This window comes from Staurois parvus, unplaced genomic scaffold (assembly GCF_062004578.1).
Source record: "Staurois parvus isolate SC_StPar_1 unplaced genomic scaffold, SC_StPar_1.0 ptg001567l, whole genome shotgun sequence".
In the NCBI taxonomy this organism is placed as follows: domain Eukaryota; kingdom Metazoa; phylum Chordata; class Amphibia; order Anura; family Ranidae; genus Staurois; species Staurois parvus.
In genome coordinates, this window is record NW_028319363.1 from 104,584 (window position 1) to 120,728 (window position 16,145).

General features: G+C 39.1%; 1 protein-coding gene across 1 annotated transcript in view; it reads right to left on the minus strand.

Moving 5' to 3' along the window:
• Nucleotides 1-8,097: 8,097 nt before the first annotated feature.
• Nucleotides 8,098-16,145, minus strand: part of LOC149435260 (transportin-1-like) — a gene marked incomplete at its 5' end in the record, with an annotated part of 62,534 nt that continues 54,486 nt past the window's right edge. The window contains one exon of the mRNA XM_089662855.1: nucleotides 8,098-15,306. The remainder of the gene's footprint in view (nucleotides 15,307-16,145) is intronic.

Genomic DNA, 16,145 nt, shown 5'->3' on the forward strand with positions numbered 1-16,145 from the left:
ATAGGATGGGAGAGGCTCAGTAGAAGTCCTGCAGGTGAGCATGGGAGCAGGTGACAAGGGAACTAGAGAGCAGGTCTTGGGAGGAACGAAGAGTGTCATTTAGCTGATATTTTGAGACTAGGTTAGTGATGTAGCTGGGGGCTGAGTTGTGGATGGCTTTGTAAGTTCGTATTTTGAATTAAATTTGTTAGGTGTGTCGGAACCAATGGAGGGATTGGCAGAGAGGGGTAGCAGACACTGAACAGTTGGTAAAGTCTGGCCTAGCAGCAGTATTCATTATGGACTGGAGGGGAGATAGCCTATGTATAGGTAAGCCAATGAGGAGGGAGTTACAGTAGTCGAGGCGAGAGAACCTGGGAGAGAATTAGGAGTTTTGTGGTGTCGCTGATTGTGACGGGACGTATTTTGGAGATGTTGCTGAGGTTGAGACAGTAAGCTTTGGAAAGTGATTGGATGTGGTCCTGAAAGAAGAGGTCAGAGTCCAGGATTGCACCTAGCACCCTGGCATGCGGGGGACAGGTTGATGGTTGTGCCACTGAATTGACAGAGAAGTCAGGGTAAGGGGGGAGGTAATATTAGGAGCTCAGTTTTGGATAGATTGAGTTTGAGGAACTGGTGTAACATCCAGGCTATATCAGCTAGTAAGGTAGTGATACATGAGAAGACTGAAGTTGTGAGATAAGGGGTAGAAAGGTAGATTTGAGTGTCATCAGCGTAGAAATGAGTCGCGGAGGTTATCAGTTGACCCAGGGAGGAGGTGTATATTAGAAATAGGAGAGGTCCAAGAACAGAAAACCTCGGGGGACCCCAATGGAAAAAGGAGGAAGTAGAATTGTAAGGGACACGATAGGTGTGGTGGGATAGGTAGATAGGAGAACCAACGAAGAGCACAGTCACAGATACAAGGAAGTTTTTTTTGTTTTTTTTTGAGGAGACGGTGGTCAACCGTATTAAAGGCAGCAGAGATGTCCAGAAGTAGGAGTACAGAATAATGTCAATGGGTTTTTGTTAGGAAATCATTTGTGAGTTTTAGGAGAGCAGTTTGTGGAATGTTGAAAGGTAAAATCCAGACTGAAGTGGATCAAGGTTATTCTTGATGAGGTGGTCGCTCAGTTGGTAATAGACCAGGTGTTCAAGTTTACAGCAAAAAGGGTAGCAAGGAGATGGAGCATAGGTTGTTAAAATTGGCAAGGTCCAAGGATGGCTTTTCAAGTATGGGGGTGACTGGTGCATGTTTTAGTGTTGGGGAAAGTGCCAAAAGAGAGGGAGAGATTGAAGATGTGAGTTAGAGTGTGTAGGATAGAGCCAGAGGGTGACTGCAGTATTTGAGAGGGAATAGGGTCCAGGGGACAGGTTGTTAGGTGGGCGTTAAAAGTTTGGCAACCTTGTCTATAGTAGCAGCATTGAATAAGGGTAGTGTTGAGTGTACCTGTGGAGATAAGTGGGGGAGTTATCTGTAGAGTGATTTCATTACAAATTGTATTGATCTTACTTTATAAGCAATTGGCGATCTCCTGGACAGCGAGTGAGTTAGTAGGTGGAGGCAGTGGAGGACAAAGAAGCAAGTTACAGGTAGAGAAGAATTGACAGGGACTGGATAAGGTGGTGTTAAAATAGTTCTGCTTGGCAGTGTGGAGGCAAGAGTTGTATTTTTGGAGGGCAGTTTTATATTGGTTGCAGTCTTTGATTCTGAAATACAGGGTCACGTTTAGCTATTCATTGTTCTAGTCCAGTTAGCTGCAGTTTCACATGCTGAAATCACAGCAAGAACTGGTTGCCGACTCGGCCTGCATGAATAATGAGCCTTTAAGAGCATCACACATTTTATGGCTGTAGAATCTTTGAAAGGAGGAACATCTTCAAAAAGCACATTGTGATATTTATGACAGATGGCAGGATCAACCACAGCAACAGCTTATTTCTTTGAGTGATCCAGTTGTTAGACTGAACATGAACAGGGCATATTTTGCAGGTCTCTGTACCCAAAAGGGGCACAGCGAGATGGAGGAGAGTCAGGTTTCACTATGGCAGGGCATTTGTGGGAAAAGGCAATTAGCCTTTCAGCCTTTGCAGAGCAAATATTCACCTGTGATTCTGCTTTCAACTCCCTTTCACATGATCTCCACCATAAAGGTGAAGGTATTCCCCTGTGGGGTGCTCACTGAGTGGACTGTGGAGTATAGGTTAAGCTCGTCCATAAGTGGTACACAGTAACCCAATTGTAGAACATCCTGTAACAAATCCTTATGGCAAACGTGAACTCCTGCGTACCTTAAAGGCTCTAGGCAAAAGTGGCAGTAAAATGACCAGAGTTGTGATATAACACCTAGTCATCCACCTGAGACTTAAAACTTTGGTGGTTCAGTTTTAGGGCCAAGTTTGAAAAGTTTACACTGAGATGAATACAGTCCAAATGTATACACTTTTTTCTTTATTACAGTAATAGATACAGGGTGACCCTGTCTTACCTGTCCATGACACTGGATGGTATATAAATATAAGTCCAGGGTTCGCCAGTCACGATGGACATACTTTACTCTGTAGACTTTGCTCGTTGGAAGTGCAGCAGGACAAAAGTGCATAGTTTGAACAGCAAACAGCAGTAGATTGAAACCAGCAGGAACTTGGAAACAGCCAACTATCTTTGGTTAGTTCGTGTGTTGAATTCAAATTAATTTTTTTTTTAAATGTCTGGTTTAGTTCAGTGCAGTACTTGTTTGGCATTTTTTGTGGTGCTTTTTGGAAGCTGGGATGCTGTCCTATTTGTATGCAGATTTCTAGTCTACGTATTGACATTGCTCGTCTAAATTCACTGGTTAGTGCCCTGCAGTCTGAGATCAAGAGGTTGTTTAAGCCACTTTTTTCTGTTGAGCTGCCTTGTGAAAAGCCACCTCTTCCTCAAGGACTGCACAGAAGGGCAATGTGGACAACTGTTGGGTCAGGAAGAGTGAGGCCTGTGGACCATAAATATGTATTTGGTATGACAATGCATAACTCCTATAGTGTTCTTTCTGAGCTAGAAGCAGATACAAAAGGATGTAAACGTATCTGATTGTGTAGCATAGGAAGGAGGAACCTGAGAAAAAAAATTGCTTTTGCTAAAAGTTTTATCAGAGGTTCCTTTCCAGGCAAGTGTTGTGGATAAGGCTCCTAAAATGAGAAGTCATCTTCTTGTTAGTGATTCAACTGTAAGAGGGATTTCTTTAGGAAATCATGTGGAAGTGTCAAAGGAAGTTAGATGTTTACCTGGTGCTACTGTTGGGCGTAAAAAGGCGTATTTTAAAAAATTGTCAAAAAAGCTAGTGAAGAATGCAACGTTGATGTTTTCGTGCACCTTGGCACAAATGATTTGTCCCAGAATGATGTGTTCTGTACAGAACAAGTTTCAGTATTAGGGATAGGACCTTCAACAGTTAGGGTGTACTGTTGCATTTTCAGAGGTGTTACCTGTGCATAATGGACAATAGAAAAGACTTTGTTTAGCAGAGTTCAGTGCTTGGTTAAAGGATTGGTGCAAAGCTGAAGGTTTTAGTTATGTTAGTCATGATGCTATCAGGTAGTCTGACATTGAGCTGCACAAAAGAGAGATTGTCGGCATCCCTCACCCAAGGGCACTGAGCTTCTTCATATGGAATTTAGGAGTTTTTTGGACATGCATTTAAACTGAGAAATGGGGGTCAGAGATGTAATTGTTGAGCAGCATTTCTGTCCCAAGCAGGTTGAAACAAATATGAGGGTTTGTGTTGCTAAGGACTGGTCTGATGCGGTGGTCACTTCAGTTAAAGTTTCTGGTAATAAAAGTAAAGCAGTAGATATCAGCGTTTGTCATGTCATGTGCACTAATGCTCGTAGTTTAGGCAATACGCTTTATGAGCTGATAGCTTTTATGTTTAGAGACAGCTTGGACCTTGTTGCAATTACAGAGAAGTGGTTCAAGGATTCAAATAACTGGGAAACAACTGGGAAATAACTATACCAGGGTATACACTATACAGGAAAGTATGAAAGAGGGGACATAGAGTTGCCATATATATAAAAAACATATAAGGCTAACATTAATACAAAAACAAATGAAATACTTAAAACCCTCTGTGTCTGCCTTCCAACCAGAGAGGGATCCTCACTTAGAATTGGTGTAATACACAGACACCCAAGACAGACTGAAGATTATAACTTGTTGATTAACGAGGTAACTCAAATGGCAATGAAGGGGGAGGTTTTGATTATAGGTGATTTCAACATGCTTGACATTAACTGGAATTCTCAAACTGCTATTACAAGCAGGGGCAGGGATGTACTGGAAGCACTGAATGAGCTTTCACTAAAACAGCAAAAAGTCCAACCTGAGGTGATCATATTCTAGAGCTAGTACTAACAAATGGGGATTGACTGTCTAATGTTTAGGTGGGAAAAAATTGTGTTCTAGTGATCACCAATGTCTTTGGTTTATTATTAAAATAAGAACTGAAAAATCATATACAAAAACAGATGTCAAAAAGAAAAATTTTGCGGAAATGGATGAATTTCTACAAAATGAGTTGAAAGGTTGGAGTAAATCGTCAGAAGTAATCAGTGGGCACTGTTAAAGTCTACCATCCATGAGGCAACTAGATTATACGTCAGGCAAGTAAGAATAAACGAAAGAAAAAAAAAATATGGTTCACTAAAGAGTTAAGTAGGATAGTATATAATAAAAAAAAAAAATCAGCATATGAGATTCAAGGAAACAGGAGGTGTAGCGGACAGAAGAGTATAAGAATAAACAGGAGGCCTAACACATCATCAGTGCTGCCAAAGCACAAAAAGGAGGAGGAAATGGCTAAATCTATTAAAGTGGTAGTAAACCGCAACTGGAGGGGAACCCCCCCCCAAAAAAAAACCCTGGAATGTAATATAATGTGCTAGCATGCATCACATACTAGCACATTATGCAGGACTTCTCTTAAAACAAAGCCCTCCAGCGGTGCAGTGTCCCCGCTGCAGAGGCTTCCATCTTCACCCGGTCTTCCTTCTGGGTTTGAGAGTCCTGTCCGCCAGACTGGCATGGACGAGAGTCTTGGGACACGGCCCAGTGCTCTGAAGGAATGGCACGGGTGTGGCACTCCTTCAGAGCGCATACACCAGAGGACAAAAAGCGAATATTTCCTAAACGATGCACGTTTAGGAGATATTTTACCAACAATGTAAGCTATATTGTAAACTTACCTGTAGATAAAACCTGTAGTTGGTTTACTTCCACTTTAAGGAAATAAAACCTTTTCTAGGTAGATTAGTGATGGAAAGAAAAAAAATACGATGGGATCACTAACATGAAAACTGGGCACAACACTTATATTAAAGGGAGACCTGGATGTAGCAATCCACTTAATTACTTTTGTTCAGTTTTTACAGATATAAATTATACCAAGTTGGGAAACTATATTGGTTCTAGTAATGATGGTTCATCTTTAGGATTTCCGGAGACAGAGGTAGCAGAGGAACTGGCTCAGTTAAAGATTAATAAAGCAATGGGCCCTGAGCTTACTCATCCCAGAAGAGAACTTCGAGGTACAGTTGTTGGACCATTAACTGATCTTTTTAAACAAATCTCTTCTAACAGGAGAAGTTCCCCATGACTGGCGGACAGCTAATATTGTACCTATCCACAAGAAGGGCAATAAAGTAGAGGCTGGCAATTACAGTCCGTGGGTTCAACATCTGTTGTAGACAGGATAATGGAATCACTCCTGAAAAGAAGTATCATTGATCGCTTAAAAACCCACAACTTTACTAGATTCAAAGCAGCATGGCGTTACTGAGAGCAGATCATGTCAGACTAATCTGATTGGATTTTTTTACTATATTACCAATACTTTGGACCAGGATGGTGCTGTGGACATACAGCGGCTAAAAAGTATTGAACATGTCACCATTTTTCTCAGTAAAAATACATTTCTAAAAGGTGCTATTGACACGAAGTTTTCACCACATTCAGACAGTATTCAAATCTTGAAGGTTCCATGGGCCTCTTCTATGAACTCTTGAGCTTTAGCACTTTCCATAGATTTTCTATTCGATTCAAGTCAGGTGATTGGCTGGGCCATTCATGCAGCTTAATTTTCTCTATGAAACCAATTCAGCGTTTCCTTGGCTTTGTGTTTGGGATCATTGTCTTGCTGAAATGTCCACCCTTGTTTCATCTTCATCATCCTGGTAGATGGCAGCAGATTTTTATCAAGAATGTCTTGGTACATTTTTCTATTCATCCTTCCTTCAAAGACATTTAGTTTGCCAGTACCTTATGCTGAAAAACCCCACACCATGATGTTCCCACCTCCAATCTACACTGTTGGTATGGTGTTTTTGGGGTGATGTGCAGTGCCACTTGACTTCCAAACATGTTGTGTATTATAGCATCCAAAGAGTTCAATTTGGTCTCATCTGACCAGACTATATTCTCCCACTACTTTAAATGAGCTTCAACATGCTTTTTCTTCAGCAATAGTCTTGCGTGGTGAGCATGCATACAAAACAATTGTACCTGCTAATTCCAGGTCTTTCTGAAGCTCTCCAGTGGTCCTTGGCTCTTGAACAACGCGTCTGATAATTCTTTTCACTCCTCTGTCAGAAATCTTGCAAGGAGCACATGGTCGTGGCCGGTTTATGGTTTAGGAATCCTTCTGTAACCAATGCCATCAGTATGTTTTGCAACAATAAGGTTGCAAAGGTTTTGAGAATGCCCTTTGCTTTTCTTGTTCGTGTGACACCTTGATAATGAGACACCTTTTTATAGGCCATCAGTTGAGGCGGAACTTTATTATAACATGTAACTGCACTTGCATTTAGCAGAGTACAAGCACATATCAAAACATAACAGCCGGGACCAAAGATGGGAGACGATCGTGCGTGCCAACGTCACCATGTAGGCCACGCCCTACATGTTTCATCATAGACTGACATCATCAGGGGTACTCTGTGCTAAATATAAGTGTAATTACATGCCACAATAAAGTGCCTTAAGGATTTTACACTGTCGTCTGCAGGCTTTTTCTCTTTATATGCCATATGGTCATTTCCACTTGGAAAAGAAGTTTGGAGTCAATACGGAGTCTGGTCGAATAAGATTTCTGAGGATGCGCAGTAGTGAAGTGCATTAAGGCTTGAGACATTGACATCACTTCCAATGTTTGGAACACATGCCAGCCCTTGCGCATGAGAGCAGCTGTGTGAGGAAAATGATCCCCCTAGTGAGCCATTTGTGTTGCTGCCCCTTCTGACGCTTGCATCCTGTTAGTGTATAGCAATCTGTTTTTTATCCTCATTTAATAAAAGTACTGCACTATTTTATTCTTTTTCCTCATCTAATTTTGGGTTTATGAGGATTTTCCACTACTGATATTCATGAGCGAAGTGGTCTCAGTAATTTCATGGAGAATAAATATCACCTTATACACAGAACCTTATTTCTAATGCCTGCTAACTGCTTTGGTGGCTGCTGTAATTTGGCGTGATCAGCTGTAATTTGACATTTCAGCTGATCACGTGCTGGAGCACCATTAATTGAAAGCAGATTTGGTCATTTCTTTTTCCACAAGATTATGGTGATTGGAGACTTTTTGCACTTGATGCGGACATTTTAATCATTTTTGTATGTTTTATTGTGGGAGTATTTTTGATTCACATATGTTACCATGAGTTTCCATAAGTATTTAAAGGGCTAGTGCCTTTTACCATTTGCACGGTTTATCATTATCACTGAAAGTAAAAGAAAATCTCAAATTTTGGGTTGTCCCTAGAGCAGGAATATAGGGGAAATCTTCCAATGGGGACACTTGTTCTGATGACCTGTGGGCCCAAGAGATTCCCTTAATTTTCAGGGATTTCCATACTTCCTCGTTTGGCTATGGGACAAGTGAAGGGAAATCTCCCCAATGGGATTTAGATGGCAAACAAATTGACAGGCGTTATACCCTCCCTTCCTTTATCCAAAATGAAAAAAAATTGCTTATAGATCCACTTTAAATCAGGAGAACTTTAAAGCCTTGTCTTCCTATCTTATTGTGAATATATGATACATACTTTATAAATGAGTATGTTAGACAAAAAAACCCATGTCAGTTTGTACTTAAACAATTTTATTAACACAGCCAAGCAGTGATTAACATTCACATCTATTATCACATCATACAAATGTAAATACAAAATTACTACAGTACAATATATATATTCTCTGCATGATCCAAAATATTTGGTGGCCCCAAAAATGTTTAAAATTCAGCAGCTTATCAAAAACTAAAACCATATTTATTTTTTTCTTTTATTTAAAGTGTAGTTCAATAATCATAGGCAAACTTGAGAAATATCACTCAGTTGAATAGACCGGCAAAAGGAAGCCTTTGGCTCTCCAGCTATTGAGCCACCACTACATGCACATCCTGTTTGCATCTTCAATGCCGGACAGCCACAGGTTGCCCTATACCTGTATTAGACGGTTACGTAGCATGAGGATACAAGTCTAAAAATTAACATCTTCTAGGGTAAGGTAAAGAAATTGAATATAAAGCTTTCATTCAGAAATGCTCTCAACCTAAGTTGCCAGCAGAAAGACATCTGCTTGTAACAAAGCAATACAGTGGATGTTTTTCATGGGAACATCGACCCCAAATTCTTCTTTATGTATATGTGCATATTGCTTTATAAAAATATTACATTTGATTGTTTTCTCACATGGCTGATTGAACTGTTCAGAAATCACAGTGCTAGAGATTCTATTACTGATGGCTATCTATTCCAAATTTAGTGCTGTAAGTACCCCCACCCCACCCAAAGCAGTGGTCCTCAAATTTGTCCTTCGGACCCTGAGAACAAACAGGTTTCTGGGAATCTTGAAAAACATTCTGATTTATGAATTAGTAACATTCACCTAAAAGCACAAAATATGCTTGGTTCTAGAAAAATAAACCTTAAGAACCACTTCCAAGGCTAAGTTTTTTTTCCCCATTAGCGAGCAATACATAGAGAAGAGTAGTAGCTGTGACATTTGGAAATGATGCACAATGAAACATGCTTGTCTTGCTTTCACAAAATGACCACACAAATGACAAACTCAATATTGTGAAGAAAAGTACACATAACACACATACATACTATTTTCATGTTGTGGAATCACCTCCAAAGTAGCCATCTACCAGGTGCAGGTGTCATTTATTAATTCAGTTTGGTTACTTTTTTTAAATCTCAAAATAGATGTAAACAGTAATGGGTGCACTGCTCTAGAGCATCCAATCAGCATTTAATGTGCTTGAGTAGACTAATGTTTAGAACCTGTCTGATGGGCTGCCTACTACCCAGTCTAAATCAAGCAGGGGGTATTCAATGAAGGTAACTATAGGGATGACTGGACTCTATAGGACAGCAGAACAGGGGCAGAGCTAGTACATGATCAGGTGTTCTGCACAGCACAATGTTGGTAAAAAAACAGGGTGAGTGGAGGAGAAAGCACCGTGAGCAGAGGAATAAGCATACCAGTCTGCTGTGGCTCCTTCACTGTTAATCACATGCTTGAGTTAAGGAGCTGACTAAGTTGTATTGTTTAAATGCAGAAAAGAAAAAAAAAAAAATCAGATTACCCACCTGGCTTCACATTTTGGCTGGGCTGTGTAAATCTCAGACTGAATGAACAGAATTGCATGTAAAACAATGTATGCAAAAGGTATGTGAACTGTGTACTTTATAATTTTCCTACAGTTAAGCATTTAAAAAATCCTGTAGCTACAAACGTTCATGGAGATCAGAAGGGCTATCTGACCCTCTCTAAAGCCCAACTCCTGGAACAACAACCTTCCTAGGGTTAAAGCAGTAAAACTTTCTGTAAAAAAGCAGCCCAAGTTTTGTATAAATCCATCAAATCTGCTTGCGTGTCCAAATTAGTACAGCTCCTACATTACCTGTGCTTAGCTTAGATTAAAGAGCTGCAGGTCTCTTAGACGCCAGTGCTAAAGAGGTATATTTACCTCCTCCTGGCCATTCACAAAATGAAGCATGGGGCCATGTGGTTTGCAAATGGACTGAATGAAGTGGGGAGGAAAGGCCATGGGCTTTAACACAAAGGCAATGCTAGGGCCGAGCTTACATTCATACAGAACCGGAAGTACAATGAAAGCTGTACTAATCCCAGAATGTAAACAAGCAGATTTTACAGATGTAGAAGAAAGCCTGCAAGAAGGAAGTTTGATTCTGAGGCAAAGAGATGTTTGCATGTTTTAACCCCAGCAAGATCATTTGTGTCTGAAGGTGGGCTTTACATGGCCCATTACATAAGCCCTAATGAGAACTACTTTTCTTGGTTTGTATAGATTATAGCACACCACTGTTCTTCAGGACTGTCTACTGCAAAAGCAATAATATGCAGTGCAGCTCGTTTTCATATGAAGTCTTGCTATCTATTTTCTGAAAAACAACATCTTTTATGATTATTACGGCTTTCATGCATGCATTTAAGAAAAAAATCCTTGGAAATATGCAAATAATGGAATTTTAAAAGCCTATAAATGTTTTAGCGCATTTTTCAGCTTCCCCACAATTTTGGGTTTGGTTCACAAACCGACAGTGGCTCACATATATATAATTAAGCATTTAACCAGAATGCAACCCTGGGCACATGACCATTAGGTAATAGGTCATCCTTCCTTCACCTTTCCAGAGAGTTTTAGCTGTGTACTTCCCCCACTAGTAGCAGTTCTTTCACTGGCAGCTGTGTGTAGAGGGTGGCAACATAAAAAGTTGATAGTGAATTATATGCAAGGTCTATCCTTCCAATACCAGAAATACCCTTTTGTCAAAAAATATATTTTGTGGTTTCTCATCTAAATGGAGAAAAAAAATCCAATTATGCTAGTGTAAATTGCTGGATAACTTTAGTCTGTATAGTTCTTTTTTACAAATCAAGAAAAACTGAGCTGCTTCATTATATGACAAAACACAATCTAATATTTTCATCTTGATCACTTACACCCTAGGTTATTGGGTCCTTAGCGCTTAGTAACTATAAGAGAGCTGAGAACAGAGAAGGATCTAACTGGAAATGCTAGCACAAACCTTTACATCTACTCTGCGCATTTCTGGGCTCAAGAACATGGATTTTTGACTAATTAAATGCTTAAATCATCTGTTCTATACATGCACAATAAAAGCAGCATTTCATAAGCTGTACTAGAGAAGGCAACCTTTTAATTTAAGACTAGTGGCATGACTTATACTGGCTCATCCCCAAAACTTATGTCATTGGGCTTAAATGAGAAGTGCTTAAAAATTCTGTTAATATGATCCAATGTAAAATATTTAACTCTTATTAAAACATTTCAATTTATGTTGGATTCCAATGCGCTGACCCCTTTGGGTTCAGGCATCCCTTGGGGACTCCCAGGTAAAGCTCTCTTTCCTTAACTTACTACTTTGGTTAGCCACTGCAGATATAAATTGGATGTCACTTCCCCACAAATGAAATTAAAAGTATACTGTATATTGCACAAAGAATGCAGAAGGAGGGGCTAGACCCTTTGCAATGACAGCAATGAAAAAGCTTTGTTCTGGGGAGATCAAGCAGGTACTCCCCAGTGAGATGTTAGAAACCTGGAGATGATTCAACCCACCAGAATCTATCTGTAATTCAGCTGTGGATGGTCTCAGCCTTTAACTACAGCACTAAAGTGAGATTCCCAAGATAGGTCCTTCCTACATGACAACTGAAGAATGTGCATGGATTTAAAGTGTTCAATTTCTGTTACCAACTTAGGTTGATGGGCAGTTTTGATCATTGTTAGAGTCCTTCAAAACAGGGAAGCTCAAACAGGAAAGAGAAGGTAGATATAAAAACAGTAAACACAGACCTCCTGAGGTTCCTACAACATAAAAATATTCAAGTAGAGAATCTACATCACATAGCAGCGGCTATTTCTGTAGTTTAGCACTCTAACAGCACTTTTATTCAGTGTGAAAGACAGACAGTTGTAAGCCGTGCTTTTAGCATGCCAAGAGGCAGAAAACACTGGAATGTAACAAGACAAAGACCCACAATTCTATAAACATTCCACTGACATTCAAAAACTGTCAAAACGAGACCACAATAGTAAGATGCTTTTAAATATCCCATGATGCAAGAATCGAACAATTAATAGAACAAAAACACAACTAAAAAGGAAACCCTGTCTCCTGTAACCATCAAGATGGAAAGACTGGTTTTACAGTGTCAAACATGGCTTGTACGTGAATTAAAACAGGTTTAAAAAAAAAAAAAAAAAAAAAAAAACTCGTTTTGGAAAAATTTTGCATTTGAATGGTTTTATAATAACGTTCTTATGCTGGCAAAGTTTTGTGACAAATCAAATGAATTGCAATGGACAACTGTCAATACATCTAAAAATACGTAAGCTACAAATTATAATGGCTATACATTTAGCTTGTCACAACTCAAGATCTACAATGAAAAAATTATCTCTGGCAATCAAATCAAGTAAGAACGTCTGTAAAATAGTAAATGGCTAAACTGTAACTAAAGAAAAAAAAACTGTTTTGGATAGTGCACAAGAGGGTTATAACCCCTGTTTTTGCAATCTATGCCCCAGAGGAGACATTTTACTTCACTTCCTGTCCCATAGGTAAAACAGAACATGAGGAAATAAACCCCCCCCCAAATGAGGGAATTCTGGTGTGTCATCAGAACTATCACCCCTCATTGGAAGATTTCCTCTCTATTAATGTTCTGATGTCAACCAAGCAATAAAAAAGGACAGGTGTTTTAATCCCTCTCCACTCTATCCAAAACTAAAACAGTTTTTCCTTTAGTTACACTTTAATGCTAACCAGTACCAGTAATAAACAAAAACAACTTTGTGCTGCCATTTAGAGACAATGAGAACTTAAGCACTGAAAAACTGAAAATTTGCCAAAGAAACAAGTTGGGTTGAGTTGGCAAACGTTTACATTTTATTAGATTACTACCTTAGCAGCATTATTAATACCAATAATTTATTAGGTAAATTAACAGCATTCACCATGTTTTTTAAAACACAAATGCACTTTTTTGTTTATCAAAATATGAAACAAGAAAGGGGAAAGTTTTGCTTTCTAAGCCTTTGATTCCCTTACAGCATTTTCCATCACTTTTCAAGATATAAAATAAATTTTTTTACTTGCCAAAGATTTGCCACAGCAAGACTAAATGCTTCCCAGCACCCCACTTAAATTAATTTTCTTTTTAGCCCACCTGTCCTCAGTTACCATTTCAAGCAATAGATATTCATAAAACCATGCAAAGTAAAGAACATTTCTTACTAAATTTATTTAAATGTTTTAATTGCAAAACGAGTTCAGGGCAAAGTAAATATTTTACTAAAATGGTTATGGCTTAACATTGCAAGTTTTTAGAATCTGCTCTAAGAAAGTTGAAAACTGTCTGTTTCGGCTCTGACCGGCAGAGTTTAAGTCAGTTACTTTTCTTCATCATCATGGGATACCTTTGAGGCGACTTGAATTATTAAAGACTTGCACTTTTACATCGGCACTTCTATTAAAGAGTGCCAGTTAAAGTTTTCACATTCACAGTACATAAGAAAATACACATGGAAAGAAAAATAAAAGGTTAACTTAATAAGGGTTTATTCACAGGAATACAAATGAGGGGGGGGAAGCAACAAAAGAGCTGGACAAATTAATTAGGGGATGTAAAGAGGAACCAGAACCCAACATTCATTCTGTAGCTTTTTAACTTGTACCCCAAATATTTCAGCTCAGGGTACATAGGGCCACCAACATGCGCCATTGATACAGTGCATATACCCTGCATCACATCTACAAAATCAATGCTTTATGATCATGCTTTGACAAAAAACATATGAAAAAGAACTTATGATGGGTAATATGTTGTGAAGTGTCAATGAATACAAAATTATAGCAATTAACTTGTTGTCTAAAGTTTTCAGTATGCGCCATCTAAATTGATCTTACTCCGTGTAACTTTTAGTAATCACTAGTACTTAATCATGCAGAAAGCACATCACACTGATAGCACAAAGGCAAACAGGTTTTTGCACAATTCAACCAGCTTTCCATATCATGTTGCTATATGAAGTTTATTTTTTTTCCTAACAGATGCTGGAGATTCTCATTTAACCCTCCCTTCCCCAACAATGAGACTTGCAGGGCAGTGAGGTAGACCCTGCTGACAAACAAAAGGTTTAACCGTATTTTGTAGCACTTAAAGCAATCATCTATGATACCTAAAACAGACAATATGGATGCAGGGTGAATCTTAATGAATTAACCGCAAAAAAAAAAAAAAAAAAAAAAGGGGGCGCATACAGGTAATGTTGGCCTACCTTACTATGTGATACAAACTTAACCCCACTAAAAATTATTCATTTTTAACCACTACAAGAATCCTGGACTGCATGCCCTGGGAGAAGGAAAACCCTCACGACACTGGTGCAAAAAAAGTTCATACTCTCCTCTAAACTGGAAGAAACAATATGCCTTGGTCTATTGTTTGACGATTGCTGCCAAAAAAAATTGCAAATTATCATTCAGCAAAGGAGTGATTCTTAAAAAAATATATACTTATATTAAAGGTTCTTCGTAAACTAAAATAAGGAGTTTTTTCTTTACTTGTTCCTTCCCCTCCTGAAGAGAAAAAAAAAATAAATAATATAAAAAAAAAAATACTAAATTTGGCATTTTGGTGGACATCAATTTATGCAGTAGATCTTAACTTATTTCACAGGCATTTGAAGTGCAGACTGCAATTATCTGCTCTTAATATGCGCAGCAAGCTGTGTTTAACTTTGCCAACTTCATCTATTTATGTCTTCATTAACATGCAAACACAGAAAATTCCCAATTAGTGGGATAGTTAGGCAACCCTTTTGCTTTAAAATAAATGCCATTTACTGCTATAATCCCCCATTCTTAAGATTTCCTCTGAAGTGTGCAAAAATTAGTTTCTTCTTACTTAACCCTCTAGAGTTCAATTATAAAGGTACTCAAGTACAATTCCCCATATACCAGAATGTGCTGTTTGGCGATGAGAATTTGCTTCTTCACATCCAGTGCAGAATTGTAAAGGAGACATATTTCCACCCACAAAGGCTCCAGACGGTTTAAACGTTTCCCAACATCGACTTAATACAGTGACGGCAACACCTCCCTCCCGCCCCTCCCAGTAGGCTTTGGGATTGTACTGTGTTTCCTACTGGTATGCCCTTCCCCCCTCTTAAAGGGTAGCTTTTTTCCCTGGGTGCAGAGGCTCCCCCGCTGTCTCCCAGACCGAAGGACCTATGAGAGGGGGAAAAAAAAAATTGAAAAAAAAAATTAATATACATAAGTGAACAAGCTTTTTAAAGCAATTTAGGTTTTGTCACCTGGCGTTATACAACATTGGGTCTGCAAAACCACACACTTACAGATAGGATCTACAATAAATGCTTAAGAGATAAGTGTGGGGCAACCTTAAAAATAGATCCATTCAGTGAGTAAATCTGATCATGCCTGGCTCGAATTTTAGTTGAAGCCTGAATTGCCAAAACATTTAAAACCCACCCCTAGTTTTGTAACCCCATATCTAAAAAAAAAATTAAGAACCCTTTACAATAGTCAACTGGAAAAATGCAAAAAATAAATAAATAAATATATATATATATTTTTTTTTTAAACAAACATTTTCTATTCATCTGCTCTGTGCAATGGTTTTGCACAAAGCAGCCTTATCCTACTCCTCTGGGGTCCCCCACAGGAGCTTCTGGCTCCTCTTTGGTAAGTGCCCCCATAGGAAGCCAACTCCTATGGGGGCACTTAGACTTATGCATGCTCGTTCCTGAGCTGTGCTGCCTGCATCCCTAGACACAAACAGCAGGGCTCAACCCAGACCCCATATTACAGGATTTGATAGGAGCTTCCCGCTGCTATCTGCCCTGTGAGGAGGGAGAGAGCTGCTGCTCTCAGGCACAGGGCTGGAATGAAATCGGCTCAGGTAAGTATAAGGGGGAGATGGAGGTCATGGACACAGTTTTTTTTTTTTACCTTCATGCAGAGAATGCATTAAAGTGAAAAACCTTAAAGCTTTAGAACACCTTTATGCTGAAACTTTTCTCAAAAGGAAATATTGTTGCTGCCAA